The following is a 17,797-nucleotide window of genomic DNA, read 5'->3' on the forward strand; positions in this document are numbered from 1 at the left end:
ACATCGCAGTAACACCATACTAGACACTGCCAAAAAATGCTGGCTGCGCAACATTCATGGTAAGGGTTCTAATATGCCAAACTCACCATTGATTCTACTGCTACACTTGCCTAGAGCCCGCGACCTGCTAGCAAACCATAACATGACTTCATGGTGGGAAGCGGGTCTGGAGAGAGTGGGTGATTTCTACTCAGAAGCTATGATGCTAACGTTCAACGAACTAGTAGAAAACATGGGGATACATGCGGGTGCCTTCCTGACATATTGCACAATACGTCAATTACTGTGAATCACGTGGGATACGGGAGACGACGAACCCCAGACGTCACCGATTCTCACGCTGACCCTCTCCATTAGGGACACTAAAAACATGATATCACGGTTATACACTATGCTATTGACGGAGGCCTGCCAGAGTCTAGAGCCAACACAATCTCGCTGGGACACAATACTCCCTACTCCTCTGTCACAGAAAGCTTGGAAAACAGCGCTTTCCTCCGTTAAATATGTCTCACGGAACCCAAGGCTCTGCTACACCCAATTTAACTAATTACTCCACTCCTACTTGTCCCCATCCCGCATAAAACGCATGTTCCCCATGTCAGACCCTGCGTGCCCCCGCTGCGCGCAACGAGCCGCAGACTTATCATATGGTCTAGGGTTGCCCACCGCTGGCGAAGGCATGGCAACACATTACTGAAACAACTGCAGAAATTACTGACCATGCACTGACACCGAGCCCAGAGTCCTGCTTGCTGGGACTGCGTCGTCGTACCTAAGGAGACAAACAACTACATAGATATATTGATTTGGCCTTCATAACTTTTAAACGTTTAATAGCAACTCACTGGAAGCCTCCATACGCCCCTAACTACGCCAAGTGGCTACACGACCTGCTTCAGTGGCCTGCGCGGAGGCCCAAACCCTACGGCTTCTACAACTAAGGGGGTTGTCAGGCAGAGGCTCTGAGATTTGGGATGCTTTCATTGTACACATTGAAGCCAAAAATGACACATGCCCACCCTGAACACTACGAGTCCACTGTCAGATCTTCTAGATAGGCATACTGCTTTTCTGCTCTAAGGATCAGAACACGCTGCTATGGAGAGTCCATCTGCTTCCTCGTGGTGTACTCCACCGTTGCCTACGCTTACACATATATGATGCAACCTAGACACCCTCAATGGCCCCGGTCGCATGGGATGTGCCTCGCTCCGTTACACCAGCACTGCCACATGGAATCGTCAAGCCCATCTAAAGGAGAAGGAAATACACGCCAAGCGCAACTGATCCTATAATCAAATGATGGCCCCCCGCACCTTTGTAAATTATACTGGAATACTAACTCTTGATATGTAGCACAGTTAGATGTTCTATTCTTAATTGTTCTCTTTTAGATCAGAACATTATTTATTTCTGTACCCCTATTCCCCATTTATTGCTGTATGTGGTTAACTCGTCATGCTCAACTGTATTATAACCAATAAAGAGATATATGAAAAAAAATGTAAAGCATGGTGAAACTCGCTTCCCTCTTAGCCATTGTCTGTTGTTCCCTGGATAAATTAAAGGCGGTGCACAATTCACTATTGTTAATGTACTTCCATGGAATTCGGCCATTTCTCAATGTCTTTAATGTCCAACCTAACTGCATGATGGAATGCAGCTGACTTTGTCCACAATATAAAAGAGACATGTATGTCTGAATGATATCAATCACAGACGACACTATGGGGGTCATTCCAACCCTGGCGGTCGGTGTTAAAGAGGCGGCAAAACCGCTAACAGGCTGGCGGTAAAAAAAATGCAATTCCGACCCTGGCGGAAACCGCCAACAGAGACCGCCACTTCAACACACCGCCCGCCACGGCGGGACAAACAAACAGTGCGGCGGTCACCGCCAACAGACAGGCGGGAGAAAATGTACCACCCACCCTATCACAACCCACCAATCTGCCACCTTTTCCGGGGCGGTAGCCCAGCCGATAAAAACACGGCGGAAACAGCCATTTCAAACGGAAAACGCTCACCTCCATACACCCCACGAGGAATCTGGACAGCATGGAACCCGACCTCCACATCCTCCCAGCGATTGTCTTCCTGCTCCTCTACCAGGAGCACAAATGCCGGCGCAGAAGACAACGGTGAGTACTGCACCTACGACACAGGGGAGGGGGGAGGCAAAAAATTACGGGGACACACATATGCGACACACCCACCCTCACCCACTACAACACACACATCAATGCATAGCAACTCATCACATTAACCCCCCCACCCCCCCCCGGAAGAATGCAAAGACAAAAGGAAATGATTATAAACTTTGGAATATATTGTATGACTGAGTATAAAATATATCACACATCTAAAACTTTATATACATAAATTGTCCAGTCTGATATGTGTATCAGGCATTGTTCGTGGGCCACTGGGCCCAAATCACATGGGCAAAGCCCACACAGGATACCTGACACCAACGGAGAGAACACTGCAGGGGCATCAGATAGGAAAACTACAGGCACCTCAGGGGGAAGGGAAGGGGGGGCACCTCAGCCAGATGAGTCCACGACCCAGATCCACGAGGGGCCTCCATGGCCACTGTTCCATCCTGGGGAGTGCAAAGCCACAGTCTCTCAAGTCTCTACCGTGGGTGGGTTGCCCACTGTGCCATCCTGGGGAGTGCAAAGCACCAGTCTCTCAAGTCAATATCAGTCTCCACTGGTCCTGGAGGGGGACTAGTGCCCAGAGTGCTTCGTGCAGCCCTGCCCGACACAGATGCGGGCCTGCCCCTTCCGCCAATGGGCCAGCGGTGCTTGAGATGAAGGGCCCAGCGGAGCAGTGCTTGAGATGAAGGGCCCAGTTCAGCGGTGCTTGAGACGGCGGTGCCCAGCGGAGCGGTGCTTGAGACGGCGGTGCCCAGCGGAGCGGTGCTTGAGATGAAGGGCCCAGCGGAGCGGTGCTTGAGACGGCGGTGCCCAGCGGAGCGGTGCTTGAGACGGCGGTGCCCAGCGGAGCGGTGCTTGAGACGGCGGTGCCCAGTGCAGCGGTGCTTGAGATGAAGGGCCCAGCGGAGCGGTGCTTGAGATGAAGGGCCCAGCGGAGCGGTGCTTGAGATGAAGGGCCCAGTTCAGCGGTGCTTGAGACGGCGGTGCCCAGCGGAGCAGTGCTTGAGATGAAGGGCCCAGCGGAGCAGTGCTTGAGACGAAGGGCCCAGCGGAGCAGTGCTTGAGACGAAGGGCCCAGCGGAGCAGTGCTTGAGACGAAGGGCCCAGCGGAGCAGTGCTTGAGATGAAGGGCCCAGCGGAGCGGTGCGTGAGATGAAGGGCCCAGCGGAGCAGTGCGTGAGATGAAGGGCCCAGCGGAGCAGTGCGTGAGATGAAGGGCCCTGCGCAGCAGTGCGTGAGATGAAGGGCCCTGCGCAGCAGTGCTTGAGACGGCGGTGCCCAGCGGAGCAGTGCTTGAGATGAAGGGCCCAGCGGAGCGGTGCTTGAGACGGCGGTGCCCAGCGGAGAGGTGCTTGAGATGAAGGGCCCAGCGGAGCGGTGCTTCAGATGAAGGGCCCAGCGGAGCGGTGGTTGAGATGAAGGGCCCAGCAGAGCGGTGCTTCAGATGAAGGGCCCAGCAGAGCGGTGGTTGAGATGAAGGGTCCAGCGGAGCGGTGCTTGAGACGGCGGTGCCCAGCGGAGCGGTGCTTGAGATGAAGGGCCCAGCGGAGCGGTGCTTGAGATGAAGGGCCCAGCGGAGCGGTGCTTGAGATGAAGGGCCCAGCGGAGCAGTGCTTGAGATGAGTGCCCAGTTCAGCGGATCAGCCCATGGCGTGGAGGTCATTCGCCACCTGACCTGTGGCTGGCTGCGCCTTCCTGCCCACCTGGGATGGGCCTGGTGGGGCCCTCCTGGGCTGCAGTACCGGGCCTGTTGGTGTCCTCCTGCCCACCTGGGATGGGGCATGCGGGGCCCTCCTGCACAGCTGGGCTGCTGGCGGTCTTGTCGGGCGTGCTGCCCTTCCCACCCTTCCCTGGTCGCCTGTGGCCCTTCCCCACCTTTGGCGGTGTGCCAGGTGGCACCACACTCCCTGCCGGAGCCATGGTAGGGATTTTGGTCCCAGGTGTTTTAGGCCTCTCGCGCCGGGCACTGATAATCTTGGCATGTTTTTGCGGCGGTGGGCTGCCAGTGCCTTGGCTCCCTACTGAGCTGGCTGCCCTTGAGGGTGGGGGACTCCACAGTCCATGGCTGACTGTCTTCACAGGGCCCGCTGTTGTGGTGGCTGAGGTGCTGACTGGAGTCTTTTTAGATGGACGGGGTGGGGGAGTTGTTGGGAAGAGGTCAAGTTTGGAAAGGAAAATAAGTTTAGGAAGAGAGGGATGGGTAGGTGTAGTAGGTATGGGAGTGGAGGAAGAGGTTGTGGTTGAAGGAGTTTGAAGTCTGGTGACTTTGGGTGCAGGTGCTTGGGCTGGAGGCTGTCGTGAGGTGGATGGCTGTTGGGTGGGTGGCTGCCTGCGTTTGTGTAGCTTGGAAGAGGGGGGTGACAGACACACTGGGAGAGGACACAGGGGACGTGTGAATGGTAGTGGGGGTGGTGACTGCACGTGTGCGGGGGGGTTCTGGTGGGTGTGCTGGTGATGGACGTAGTGGCTGAAGATGTTGTGCATGCAGGTGTGAGTGGAGACGTGACAGGGAGGGAGGAGGGGGACACAGTGGAGGCAGTGGGTGTTGGTATGTCTGCATGCGGATGTTGCTTGTGTGAATGCCTGTGTGATGTGTGGTGCTTATGTCTGGATGAGCTTCCCTTGGGTGTTGAGGTGTGTGCAGGCTGGTCTGATGGTGTGTCTGGGATAGGCAGAGGTACAGGGGATTGGGTATGGGTGGAGGAAGTTGGAGGGGGGAGGCTAGAGACAGGGACAATAGCTGCCATCAGTGCTGAGGCCAGAGTGTTGAACGATCGCTGATGGGCAGCCTGACCCGAATGAATGCCCTCCAGGTATGCATTACTCTGGTGCACCTCCCTTTCTACACCCTGGATGGCATTCAAAAGGGTAGACTGCCCAACAATGAGCGTCCTCAGGAGGTCAATGACCTCCTCACTGAGGGCAGCAGGGGTGACAGGGGCAGGGCCTGAGGTGCCTGGGGCGAAGGAGATGCCCACCTTCCTGGGTGAGCGGGCACGGGGCAAACGCTGAGGGGCTGCTGGGAGGGCGGTGCTGGTGCGCTGGGTGGCGGCTGTACCTGTTGTAGCGGGGGACAGGGATGTTGCCGCCACCACAAGGGAGCTCCCTTCAGAGGACGAGTCGCTGTCACTGACATCCGCACGAGTCCCCGCTGTGGAGCTCCCCTCGCCCTCCGTCTCACTGGTGAAATCCGAGTCAGTTGCATGGCCCGCCATGGCCATGCGAGATGCAGCTCCCTCGTGCTCCGATGCCACTTCTCCTCCGCCTGATGATGCTAATGCACAAATGAACAGGAAGACAACAAAAAAGGGGGGTGGGGAAAAATAAAGAAATGTTGAGTGCATGCATTGGCGACACCGTTGGCGGACAGGACAGACACAGAAGCCCCCTGCACTACGCCGCGCACTTGGGGTCGACTACGCAATCCGTGGGACATGGCCTACAAGCCTATGGGCGACCTCTGCTCACATACATGACACAGGGCAATGAATAGCTGTACTTGGTACCCTACATAGGTGGGGGGCGGGGCACAGGGCCATGCCTTACGGAGTGGCCTAGCCTACAGATATCGCCCTGGCCTAGGGATACCCACAGCCCTCCTCCCCCACCCAGACACCTCCACTGCGTGCAAAGTCACCAGGATTTGAGTGTACTCACCCCCTTGTGTCTGCTGTGATGTCCTCACGCGCCCATCCAACTCGGGGTAGGCCACCGCCAGGATCCGGGACATCAGGGGGGTCAAAGTACGACTGGCACCCCTCCCACGTTGGGAGGCCATCCCCAGCTGAGCCTCCGCCGTCTTCCTGCTCCAGCGTCGGATGTCCTCCCATCTCTTCCTGCAGTGGGTGCCCCGTCTCTGGTGGACCCCCAGGGTCCGGACGTCCTTGGCGATGGCGCGCCAAATACCGATTTTCTGGTGGGCGCTGACCTATGTGACATGTACAGGGAGAGAAGAATAATCATCACCTTCTGCATGCTCGATGTGAGTGGCCCCCCCATCCCCACCCTTGCCATGTGGCACATGGTCTCATCTGTCGTTTGATGCATGCCTCAATCGCTCCCCTCACCACCATCTTTCATCCACCCAACTCAACACAGGCATTGGCCACAAAGCATGGTCCCAATGTACTTACCTGTTGGTCTGGAGGACCGTAGAGTAGCGCATACTGGGGGAGGACCCCATCCACGAGTTTCTCCAACTCCTGAGCAGTGAAGGCAGGGGCCCTTTCCCCAGTCGCATGAGCCATTGTCTCTTCCAGACCGTGGTCACAGCAGCACTTGCAGTGTAGGTCCTCTCCTGTGGAAGATCAGTTATCGAGTGATTAAGCAGATAGAAAATGGCGGTCACGCCCGCGGCGGTGTGTACCGCGACCGCCGGCGCACATCGTCATTGGCTCCTGAGACCCATAGGGTTCAATGTTAACCAATGCAGCTTTGCGCCGCGGTCTTCGAACGCCTACTGCCACGGTGTGCCACGCCAGCGCATTGACCTCACATCCCATTGTCGCACTTCACAGGTCAGGCAGCCGCCATTTCAAGGGCCCACATGCCTTATTTTCTACTGCGTCACACATACCTAGGCCTTGCATCAACACTCATACAAGCCATTCAATGCATTGGGAATCGTGTTATGTGCAAGCTGTGGTTACGTACCTGTGGGTTGATTGACTCTGTGCTCGCTGTTGTCCTTCATAGGCACCGTCCGCTGGGACATGCGAGGAGATGGAGAAATCTTCCCGTGTACAGACCGCTGGTGGACCTGTCGACAATGGAGGAAAGACCTGTCATACTGACATACAGGCTTGACCGAGCCACTATACAGGAACTATGTACCCAGTTGGAGCCAGACCTGATGTCACCAATCCGCCAACCCACAGGGATCCCCCCTCTAGTGCAGGTGCTGTCAGTACTCCATTTCCTAGCAAGTGGGTCATTTCAAACAACAGTGGCCATATCATCAGGGATGTCCCACCCCATGTTTTCCAAGGTGTTGTCCAGAGTGTTGTCTGCCCTGCTCAAACACATGCAGAGCTACATCGTCTTCCCTGAGGTGGGGGATTTGGCTACAGTGAAGGCTGATTTCTATGCCCTTGGACACATCCCCAACATCATTGGTGCCATTGATGGGACACATGTTGCTTTGGTCCCCCCCAGCAGGAGTGAACAGGTGTACAGGAACAGGAAGAGTTATCATTCCATGAATGTCCAGATGGTGTGTTTTGCTGACCAGTACATCTCCCATGTTAATGCCAAGTTCCCTGGGTCAGTGCATGACGCGTACATCATGTGGAATAGCAGCATCCCTTACGTGATGGGTCTACTCCAGAGGCACCGGGTGTGGCTATTAGGGGACTCTGGTTACCCCAACCTGTCATGGCTACTGACCCCAGTGAGGAATCCCAGGACAAGGGCAGAGGAACGGTACAATGAGGCCCATGGGAGAACTAGGAGGGTGATTGAGCGGACCTTCAGCCTCCTGAAGGCCAGGTTTAGGTGCCTCCATATGACTGGTGGATCCCTAATGTACTCACCAAAAAAGGTGTGCCAGATCATCGTGGCCTGCTGTATGCTTCACAACCTGGCTTTGCGACGCCAGGTGCCTTTTCTGCAGGAGGAAGGTCCAGATGGTGGTGTTGTAGCAGCTGTGGAGCCTGTGGAGAGGGAAGAGGAGGACGACATAGAGAACAGGAACACTGTAATACCGCAGTATTTTCAATGACACACAGGTAAGAATACACACCGGCATATTACATATACTTAACCCCTACTACCTCTCTACTGTCTGTCCTTTTCCCCCAGTGTATGGTAACTGAGTTGTGACTTTCCCTTCCGATTTCAGAGATGTGGGCCCCACTGCGTGACATCTGCTTTATTTCCCCATGGACTACAGCTGGGTGACATTGGTATGTTGGCATCCCAATGTGAATATGTCATTTGGCACGGTAATGTCTAATACATTTGTACAAAATCACAGCCAGACTCCAGATTGTTTTATGCAATAAGTGTGTTTATTACAGTGCTCTAAATTGGTGGGTGGTTGCAAATCGTTGAGGTGTGATGGTGGAGGATTGTTCATGGCAGAGTCCAGACTATCAGTATCACAGGTGCATTGTCCAGATGCCTGTGGAAAGTGGAGCAGGGGCAGTGTAAGGTTGGACAGGGTGTCAATGTGGGACAGTGGGATGACAATCAGGGAGGTATCCTTTGCTGGCGGGGGTCTTGGCATCTTACTCTGTCTTCTTCCTGGATCTCAGGGCCCGCTTGCGAGGTGGTTCTCCTTCTGCAGGGGGTGGGGTTCTGGTGGCCTGTTGGTCTTGTGTCGGGGCCTCCTGTCCACTAGCGCCGGCGGAGGTGGTAGGCAGTTCTTGGTCCATGCTAGTGTCAGGGGCCCTTTGTGGTGCAACAGTGTCCCGCAATGTAGTGACTACCTGATTCAGAGCCACTACGATGGTGCCCATGGCGGTACTGATGTTTCTTAGTTCTTCCCTGAACCCCATATAGTGTTGCTCCTGCAGAAGCTGGATCTCCTGAAACCTGGCCAGGACCGTCGCCATCGTCTCCTGGGAGTGGTGGTATGCTCCCATGATGGAGGAGAGGGCCTCATGGAGGGTGGGTTCCCTGGGCCTGTCCCCCCCCTGTCGCACACCAGCCCTCCCAGTTCCCCTGTTTCCCTGTGCCTCTGTCCCCTGGACCGTGTGCCCACTACCACTGCCCCCAGGTCCCTGTTGTTGTTGGGGTGGTGGGTTAACCTGGGTGCCCTGTAGTGGTGGACACACCGCTGATTGACGTGTCCTGGGGACAGAGATATGGGCCCGCTGGGTGGGTGCTGTGCTGGTGTTCCCAGAGGGGGGGGAAGGACTGCTGTGGCCTGTGGCTGTCTGAGGGGAACCGACTGTCCAGAGGTCCCCGATGGGCCGGGCTGGTCATCTAGATCCAGGGAGACAGAGGTGCTGTCATCACTGTGGGCCTCTTCTGGGGGTGGAGTGGACATTTGTGGACCCTCCTGCGCGGTGGTGTGGCGTTCGGGTCCTGCAGGGGTATAAAAGTATGATTATTGCTTCTGTGTGTGCCATGGCGTGCAATGGGTGGGTGCCCGTGTACCCCTATGCTTGCATTCCTGTGTGGGGGCTTTTGTGACGGTGGTTTGGGGGGGGGGGGGATGGGTATGTGCAGTGGGCATGCTTAGGTGATGGGTGTCCATGCTTTGTGGTCGCATGCAGGGCTTGGTGTTGGGATGGGTGGGTTGTGAGGGTGAGACATTTGCAAGGAGTAAGTGTGATGGGGGTGAGGGTGGGGGTATGAGTTGGCATGCTGGTGGGGTGGGGGGGATGAAGTAGTTAAGATTTGACTTACCAGAGTCCATTCCTCCACCTACTCCTGCGAGGCCCTCAGGATGCAGGATCGCCAAGACCTGCTCCTCCCATGTTGTAAATTCTGGGGGAGGAGGTGGGGGTCCGCCCCCAGTCCGCTGCACCGCGATGTTGTGCCTGGATACCATGGAACGCACCTTCCCCCGTAGGTCGTTCCACCGCTTCCTGATGTCGTCCCGATTTCTTGGGTGCTGTCCCACAGCGTTGACCCTGTCCACTATTCTGCTCCATAGCTCCATCTTCCTAGCAATGGTGGTGTGCTGCACCTGTGTCCCGAAGAGCTGTGGCTCTACCCGTACAATTTCCTCCACCATGACCCTGAGTTCAGCGTCAGAAAACCTGGGGTGTCTTTGCGGTGCCATGGGGTGGTTTGGGTGATGTGTGGGGTGGATTGTGTGGTGCTAAGTGTGGTGATGTGTATTGGTGTGTAGTTTGAAGTGCGTGGTAATATTGCTTGGTGACAGTGAATTGCGCGTCTGGGTGCTCGGGTCTCTTATCTCTGTGCGTGTTCACGAATCTCTAGGAGTAGGGGTTTGTGGGTGATGTGGGTGTGTGTTTTATATTGTGCTGGGTGTGTGGGAGTATTGTTTGTATGTGTATCAGGTGTGTGTATTTTGAATTATCCAATGTGGCTGGGTTTTGTAACAGTGTGTGTATTTTGAGCGCGGCAGTGTGTACCGCCAATGGACTACCGCGGTTGAAAGACGGTGGAGGTTTGGTCATCGCCAGTTTCTCACTGCCCTTTGGTGTGGCGGACTTTTGTGGATGTCTGTATTTTGGCGGTTTGCCTGTTGTGGGTCAGAATGACCGTGGCGGTTTACCGCGGCCGCGGCGGTGTTATGGCGGTCTTCTGCACGGCGGTAAGCGCCTTTTACCGCCGAGGTTGGAATGACCACCTATGTCTGTTAAGGAATAAATCCTGTTGGACAGAGTGTTCATGCAGTTATCAATAACAACGAAAGCCTTTTCTAAATGTTCCTTGTCTATTTGTCTTAAACGCGGAGCGGCTTCTACCTGAGAAAGCTTCCAGATCTCATTATAAATAGCATAGATGAATCTTTTAGAGCGTGGCTTTCTAGTACGTAGCAAAATGTCCTGCAAGTCTATATCCTCAGAAAGAGTGTTAAGATGTTCTTTGACTGCGGCTAACGTGTTAGACTGTACCCATTGTTGGCACAGTTTATGTTGTAACTATACCTGTGTGTTGAACAGAGACGAAGCGAGGGTCTGGCGGGCTAATCTTGAAACCCCCTGAGGAATTAAAAAAACGTGCCTGACATCCATTGGTGTCTACTGGCCAAATCAACCACCCGCCGGGACGGGAAAGTGAAGAGTTATAGGTACCAGCATGAACCTTTGCAACTAGCTGTTCCTCGGTGACATTCAAGAAGAATTGGCAATCATTAAACTTTGCCGGTGTGGGGATACTGGGCGTGTTCATTTATTTTATTTTTGCTAACCCCAGCCACGATGTCTGTTGAAAGGTGTCATTTAAAAATATAATTTGCACAGGAATCAGGCATGCTCTAAATAAAGCTTCCCTACCCTGTATTTGCCAATTTTGTTCCCCATACACTCTGTAAATCAACAGTGTTCCTCCAATATTCGTAACCTTCAACTGCAAGACGGGAAACAAAAAAATCTGAATAAATCAGCTTTGTATCAGTTAGCAACATTTTCCTAATTCGTGAAGGAGGTAAATTGAAATAATATGATTCTGGATATTTTGTGTCAATCCCAGAAAAATAAGCAAATTTATCTGTATAACGTCTTGGGCTCCTCACAGGTGGTGTTGAACAGTGTTCCCACTGTTTGTAGTTAAGTATTGGTCTGTGTCTAGTGGCACGGTGCAGGTAGTAATGTCCCCAATTATTATAGCAGAACACTTCCCCATAATCCATTGTATGTCTATATACATCATCACTTTCAAACACTGAATAGTCCTTCATTTCAGTTAACATAGAATCAACTGTCTGGACACCCCACTCATCAGATACAACACCAGGTGTAATTACATCAATCATAGAAATTTTGAAGACATATGGAATTTGAATGAGCTCAGTAGGCCCGTATATATCAAATGGTACGTTGTCCCACACAATCCCATCAGCAATTGGTACAGCCAAAATGTTCACAAGTGACAAGTCTCTTCAGACCTTATGTGGGGAAATATAGGGAGTTAAGACCCCATCCACAGGTGCAACAGAGGAGCGTTCAGGAAGGTAATGACCATTTATGAGCAAAAAAGAAAACAGTCACAAAACCAATCCATAGAAACAATGCAAAAAAATTCTGCAGAACCATAAATAGTTCCATGGGTGTATTAAATAGTTATTTTTAAGCCATAGGTACAGCGTACGTGTCTTTGAAACATTTTCAATTACTGGAGAGGATGAGTCTGAAGAAAAGTCATCAATGTTGATGAAATAACCAGAGGCAGCCTCTACAAACGCAGGAGCATCACCAGTGGATTTATTCACTTCGTATGGAGGCTCATAGTAGATGGTGTCGTCAGTCTGTGTAGTGTTGGTGTAGAAAACAGCCAAATCTTGGACAGGTGCTGTTGTTGAAGCTGTAACTGGAATCAGCAAGAGCTAATTTTCTGCCCCCCCCACCCCACAATCGAGGAGGTATTTGTAGCATTGTTGTACAGTCGTTTAGTCTGTAGTACTGTTGTTATTTCTACTTTGAAGAGGTATGTCCTGTTGGGTAGTGAGAGGAGATAGGGAACCACCCAAGGGTCCCAAGGGACCTCTGGGTACTGTGCAGGATCGGCCACATGGTGAACCTCGACATCATCAATGGAAATGAATAGGTTTGCTCTGGAACCAGGCAGTGGTGGTAAGATGACAGTTCTAGTACCTTATACTCCCAGGACTGAGACCGGTGCTCTGTAGGATGGACGGAATTCCTTTTTCACAGCGATCTTCTCACAAACCAGATCCCCGATTTTAGGAATCCAGCCAGTGGAAGTTGTTGAAAAATCCCTTATACCCAAGGTGGCAGCACTGCTGGGTGATTTATCATCACAAAATTGCTGAAGCTCCAGTAAAACAGGGAGACGTTCATTTATGTCAAAAGGTGTGTCTGCTGCCACCAAACCAGGGCCATCAAGACCTGGGACATACATCCCAAAGAGAACCTCATAGGGAGTGCGTCCCACCCAAGGACCGTCGTGCCAGATTATTCAGTGTTCTCTGGACCTCATAAAGGTGATGAAGCCGGCTGCGGCCAGAACCTAATACTCTAGCTGTTAAGGACTGCTTTAGATCACTGTTCCGCCTCTCCACGACCAAATTTCCCTCGGGATGGTATGGTGAGGAGTAATGGAGTTCAACACCCATCATCCCCATGTTGTCCATGAATGACTTAGAGGCAAATGCAGGGCCCTGGTCCGAATGGAATGCTGCAACCGCATATGTACGATAAAGATCAGCAAGTCTTTTATAACAGTCACAGCGTCAGCCGACGACTGAGGCCATACCCACAGGAATCAAGAACAATAATCTACAGCGACTAAGATGTATTTGTATGCACCACCAGGTTGAAGTGGACCGCATTGGTCCAGGTACACACACTGTAGTGGCCTGCTGGACACTAAGAGGGATGTCCGCGGTGGGAGTTTGATGTTTGATCCCCTTATCTGCTGGCAAATGTCACAACAAAGGACATACTGTTTTGTCGGTTTGTATAGACCTGGCCACCAGAAGCGTTTCTGTAAGAGTGTTACTGTGGCCAAAATACCAGCATGTGCAGAAGCGACACCCTAATGTGCTGCTTTTATTAGATCTAATCTCTTGTCTTCGTTGGGGATCGCCCGATCTCCAACCTCCGGAAGTGTCGCATAAGCAACATTCTGCGCACTGATTTGTTAAGAATATTTTGTAGGGTCTGCTTTTGGAAGAGACTTGCCTTCAGCCAAAGCTTTCACAGCAGTCAGAATTTCATCATCCAATCTTGTCTGAGAACCAGTCACTGTAGCCACAGAAGCCGTAGCTACTGCAGATTTGGCTGCTTCATCAGCCAAAGTGTTGCCTAGAACGTGTACTCCTACATGTTGGTGGCCCAGTGAATGCACTACATGGAGACACAGTAGCTTATCCTTGAGATCAGCCACCCTCCCCCACAAAGTTTTGTGTTTTATGGTGTTCCCTTTAAAGCCTCTAAACCCGTTCAGCTTCCAATGATTGAGGTAATCATTGTAGGACTGGACGCAGTAGTACTAGTCACAGAAAATTAAAGTCAGCAATCCCGGCTCTGTGTGTTCTAGCGCTAGAATAGGGGCTTTGAGTTCAGCCAGCTGAGCTGTACAGTCCCCCTAGGGTCTGTGTGAAGGTATTGTGAGGGTGGAAAACTCCATCCTTCATCACTCCACTCACGGCTGCGCAAGCGGCTGAATATTGATGTTTGGTACCTACAGCTGGTTGCACTGAATCATCAGTGTAAATGACAGTATGGTATCTGTCAAGTGGCCAAATATCTAGAGGAGTGGGGTACTCCTGTTCGTACTGGAGAAATTCTAGTGTCTGAAGTTTCAGAACAAAGATGTAGTCAACATTGGTGGCAGAGAGGGAGGTTGCCCACTGAATCCAGCATGGATTTAGCGTTAGGAACGCTTGCTTTGGTGACGGCCTCTAAGGCTGGCACCGGGGTAACGACAATGATGCGTTTCCCTTGGCCAAGTGGCCTCTCCTTGCTGACAGCCATTTGAACTGCAGTTAGAATCTTTTCTGTGGGTGCAAAACGATATTCTGCTTTCGAGTATAAATGTGATTTATATGCTACGGCCACTGTGTCGCCTTTGTTAAAGGTGACATAAGTGAACCCAATGGCACCAGCAGTTATTCTGATGAAATTTGATTTGTTGTCACGGGTCTGCAAGTGTTTGGCTTCTAGCATGTCCTGTTGCAATTCCCTAAGGATGCGTGCGTGTTCAACTGTCCAGTGTCTGCTAGAAAAATCAGGGCATATTAAGCCAGAGTGGCTTGATACGTTGGGCATAGTCGGGAATGTAAGTTCTGCCAAAAGTGAAGAAACCAAATAAAGACTGTAGTTTCTTGAGAGTGTTAGGTGGGTAGAGTTGAGCACATTTCTCTAGAAAGTGCGGGCCAGGCTCTTCCCCTCGTTTCATACCTCGTATCCCAGGAACAGTACGCTGAGAAAGGCTATTTTTGTTTTTCTAAAACTTAATTTGTAGCCAAGGGCAGCGTGTCCTAAAACAATCCGATTGACCCCGGAAGATGAATGTTGAGGTTGTCATCTGTGAGATAGATGTCATCCACGTAGGACAACGCCTCGGGATCAATATCATGTAGTATTGATGTTACACGGGCTGAGAACAGCCCTGGGCTGTTCTTATAGTCTTGGGGCAAACGGCAAAAGCATTTTTGTGAGACAAATGAGAATGCACTCAGGTCCCGACTTTCGTGTGCTATGTTTTGGCAGAAGAACCCGTTAGAAGAAGCCAAATATCCAATGTTGTTTTGTATTTTTTGTGCATTATGTTGTTAATTAGTGATGTGCTATGTGAATTTTGCATAGTGTATGTACGTATATGACTGTTTGCGTGTCTGTAATCTAAGACTATTCTAAAAGAATGGTTGGATTTTGCAACTGGGAATAACGGGTTATTCACTGCAGAGACACACAGCTCAATTACTCCCTGGTATTCGAGTTGGGTGAGGATCTCCCTCACTGGGGCTTTTGCTTTGTGTTTAACAGGATATTGTGGCTGAGGTTGCGGTGTAGACCTAATGGGTATTACATCACAAGGAGAGTCCTTGTCCCAACCTACATGATTGCGGTACAATGCAGGTGCCTGCGCCAAAGCCCAATTGACAGCGTAGGCTTGTTTTACCGCCTCCAGAACAAGATCAGAGAAAGAAGGCAAAATTACATCTTCCCCATGTGGGACCTTAAGGACGTGCTCGGGTGGCCAGTCCCTTCCGGTCAGCAAGATACCACAACTAAGTTCATCCCAAAATATCACACCAATGGTGCACTCTACATCTCCCTCAATTTGGATATTTAAATCATAAACCCTGTCGGGTGGGAGAACGCGGCCATCCGCAGTCTCAACTGCAATGAAATTGCTAGTTGCTGTTGCATACAGATGATCTTTCAGACTCTGGCGACATATTGTGGCCTCTGCTGTGCTGTCTAACAGTGTCACTGCCCACATTTGTTCTTCAGCAATGTTCTCAAGTGTACTGGTATTTTTAATTGACAGTGCTGTCACCTTTTTCTTTTTAAACTGTGGCTTCTGTTGTGGGGACTTATCTTTTTTTTTCTCTGAAGACTGAGTGAGTCTTTCTTCTGTTTCACGTATTAAGGACATCGATCAGGACGGCCCCCGTCTCTCGCTACGTTAATCCGGTGCGTCCTGAAAGTAACGAGAGGGACGTGAATCAGTATATCTGTCAGGAGCTTTTATATTTTCTCCATTTCTGAGAGTATATCTCCTTTCGGACTTCTCTGGATGTGGAGAATCAGCTCTCTGGTTTCATCTATCTTTAAAATGTTGCTGCTTATCCCAGCGCTTCTTGGAATCCTTCTGTGCCGGTTTAGTACCTTCCTTAGGGGTGGTACTATGTATTTAAAGCTTCTTCAGCTTGGCTCCCAAACTAACCCGTCCTATACAAGTATAGGTGTCGGAAATAATTTTCAGTAGCTCTTTTTCCCAGTCCAAATGTGGAATCTCTCGGAGACGCTGGCGTATAGCCATGCTAACTCTTCCCCTTTGATATTACTGAGTATGATTGAGGAGACTGCTTTGAAGTTACGTATTAATTTCATCCCCAAATCCAGGGCTGGCGCAGCCCCATGCTCATTCTGTATTTGTTTTAACACTTTCGGTAAATTTGCCAGAGTCAGGGTAACAGGTGTGGTAGTATAAATTGCAGCAAAGACTGTACCCCGTCTGGTGCAGTCATCCACCGAGGGAACCACCACGAAGGGCAAGCACATTGTGAGAATTCTATGTTTCTCCTGTGGTCCCGTATAGGGAAACACAGGTTCCAGCTGATGTTTTCTGGGCTATCCAGAACGGTATTTTATCTCGTTCTGTGGGTATCTTACCCATGATAGTATGTACTGTTTGTGGATTAATCCAAGTATCTAATTGATATCCAGCAGGTGCTGGTGGTGCTGGACGCAGTGGTGTAGTGTTCAACGTTCACATTACGAACTGAACAAGTCATCTTTAGAATGTTACTAGCTCAAGATATACGTTTCGCAGGTCTGCAGCCTGCATATTTTGTATGCCTGTGTGAGGTGTGTACGTGGCAAACATAGGCCACGTTGGTCCTTCATTACCTAAGGGACCTAATCTCACAGTTTGTATTACATGTGATAGGGCGCCTTCAAACCAGTTCTGATGCTCTAGTTAAGTGAGCGGTATTTCATGATTCTGGTATGCTTGGTACCGTATTGGTACATTTGTAATTCTGTATGTGTGGAATGTGAATGTAGTGTTGTCTTCCTTAGGAAAGTGAACTCAGGAATACAATGTTTCTGTTTGGTAAGCTTTAGTAGCTTCCACTATGAATGTAACATCCCCACCCTCTTCTCTCAAGCCATGCGCTATTAGGTGTAGAGTTAGTGCTTGTCTAGCATTCTCAGGAATTTCTATGGCATTAGCCATATTGTGAGATGGGTAAGAGAGATGGAACACCAAATGGGGAGCAAAGTCCTTTTAAGAGTTCAAGCTCAAACAACCTACAGCCTAATTAGGTGCTCCCTGTTCAGCGGAGGAGGATCATCCCCAAGACCACGGACGTCTCCATATGATGGTACTTAGGGTATCAGTTGTATGTGAGACAGTGATAGTCGGGGTATCCGTAAATTAGTGCCTAAACACCATCATTGGTGGCGCCATGTCGTAGTTTGACTCTTCCTCTAGGCAAGACTGCTGGTTTAAGGATGACAGTACTTATGTTTGTAGGTGACTATGCCAGTCCTACAAGTTGCAATTCTTGTCCCAACACCGGCAGCACCTCACCAAAAACCCAAACAGTAAAAGGTGATTTGTGGCAGCCTTTGCGCATGGACTCAAGAATGTGACATCTCAGGGAGTGTTGTGGTTAAACGGAGATTACCTCTTTCTCATATAGACACCACGTCTCAATTAAACACAGGCAATGAAGGAGATGCAGTAAAAGGTTCAAAAGGTTTCTTTTAGCAAAACTGCAATCTGCGATAAGTTGCATGGGCTGCAATGATTAGGATAATGATCAGTGCAAGAAACAGAATGGTAAAGACAAG

General features: G+C 50.9%; 1 protein-coding gene across 5 annotated transcripts in view; it reads right to left on the reverse strand.

Annotated features, from left to right (window-relative positions):
- Positions 1-17,797, reverse strand: part of TMCO3 (transmembrane and coiled-coil domains 3) — a 612,636-nt gene that overhangs the window by 556,729 nt on the left and 38,110 nt on the right. The gene's annotated exons all lie outside the window — the stretch shown is intronic.

This window comes from Pleurodeles waltl, chromosome 8 (genome assembly GCF_031143425.1).
Source record: "Pleurodeles waltl isolate 20211129_DDA chromosome 8, aPleWal1.hap1.20221129, whole genome shotgun sequence".
NCBI classification, from domain to species: Eukaryota; Metazoa; Chordata; class Amphibia; order Caudata; family Salamandridae; genus Pleurodeles; species Pleurodeles waltl.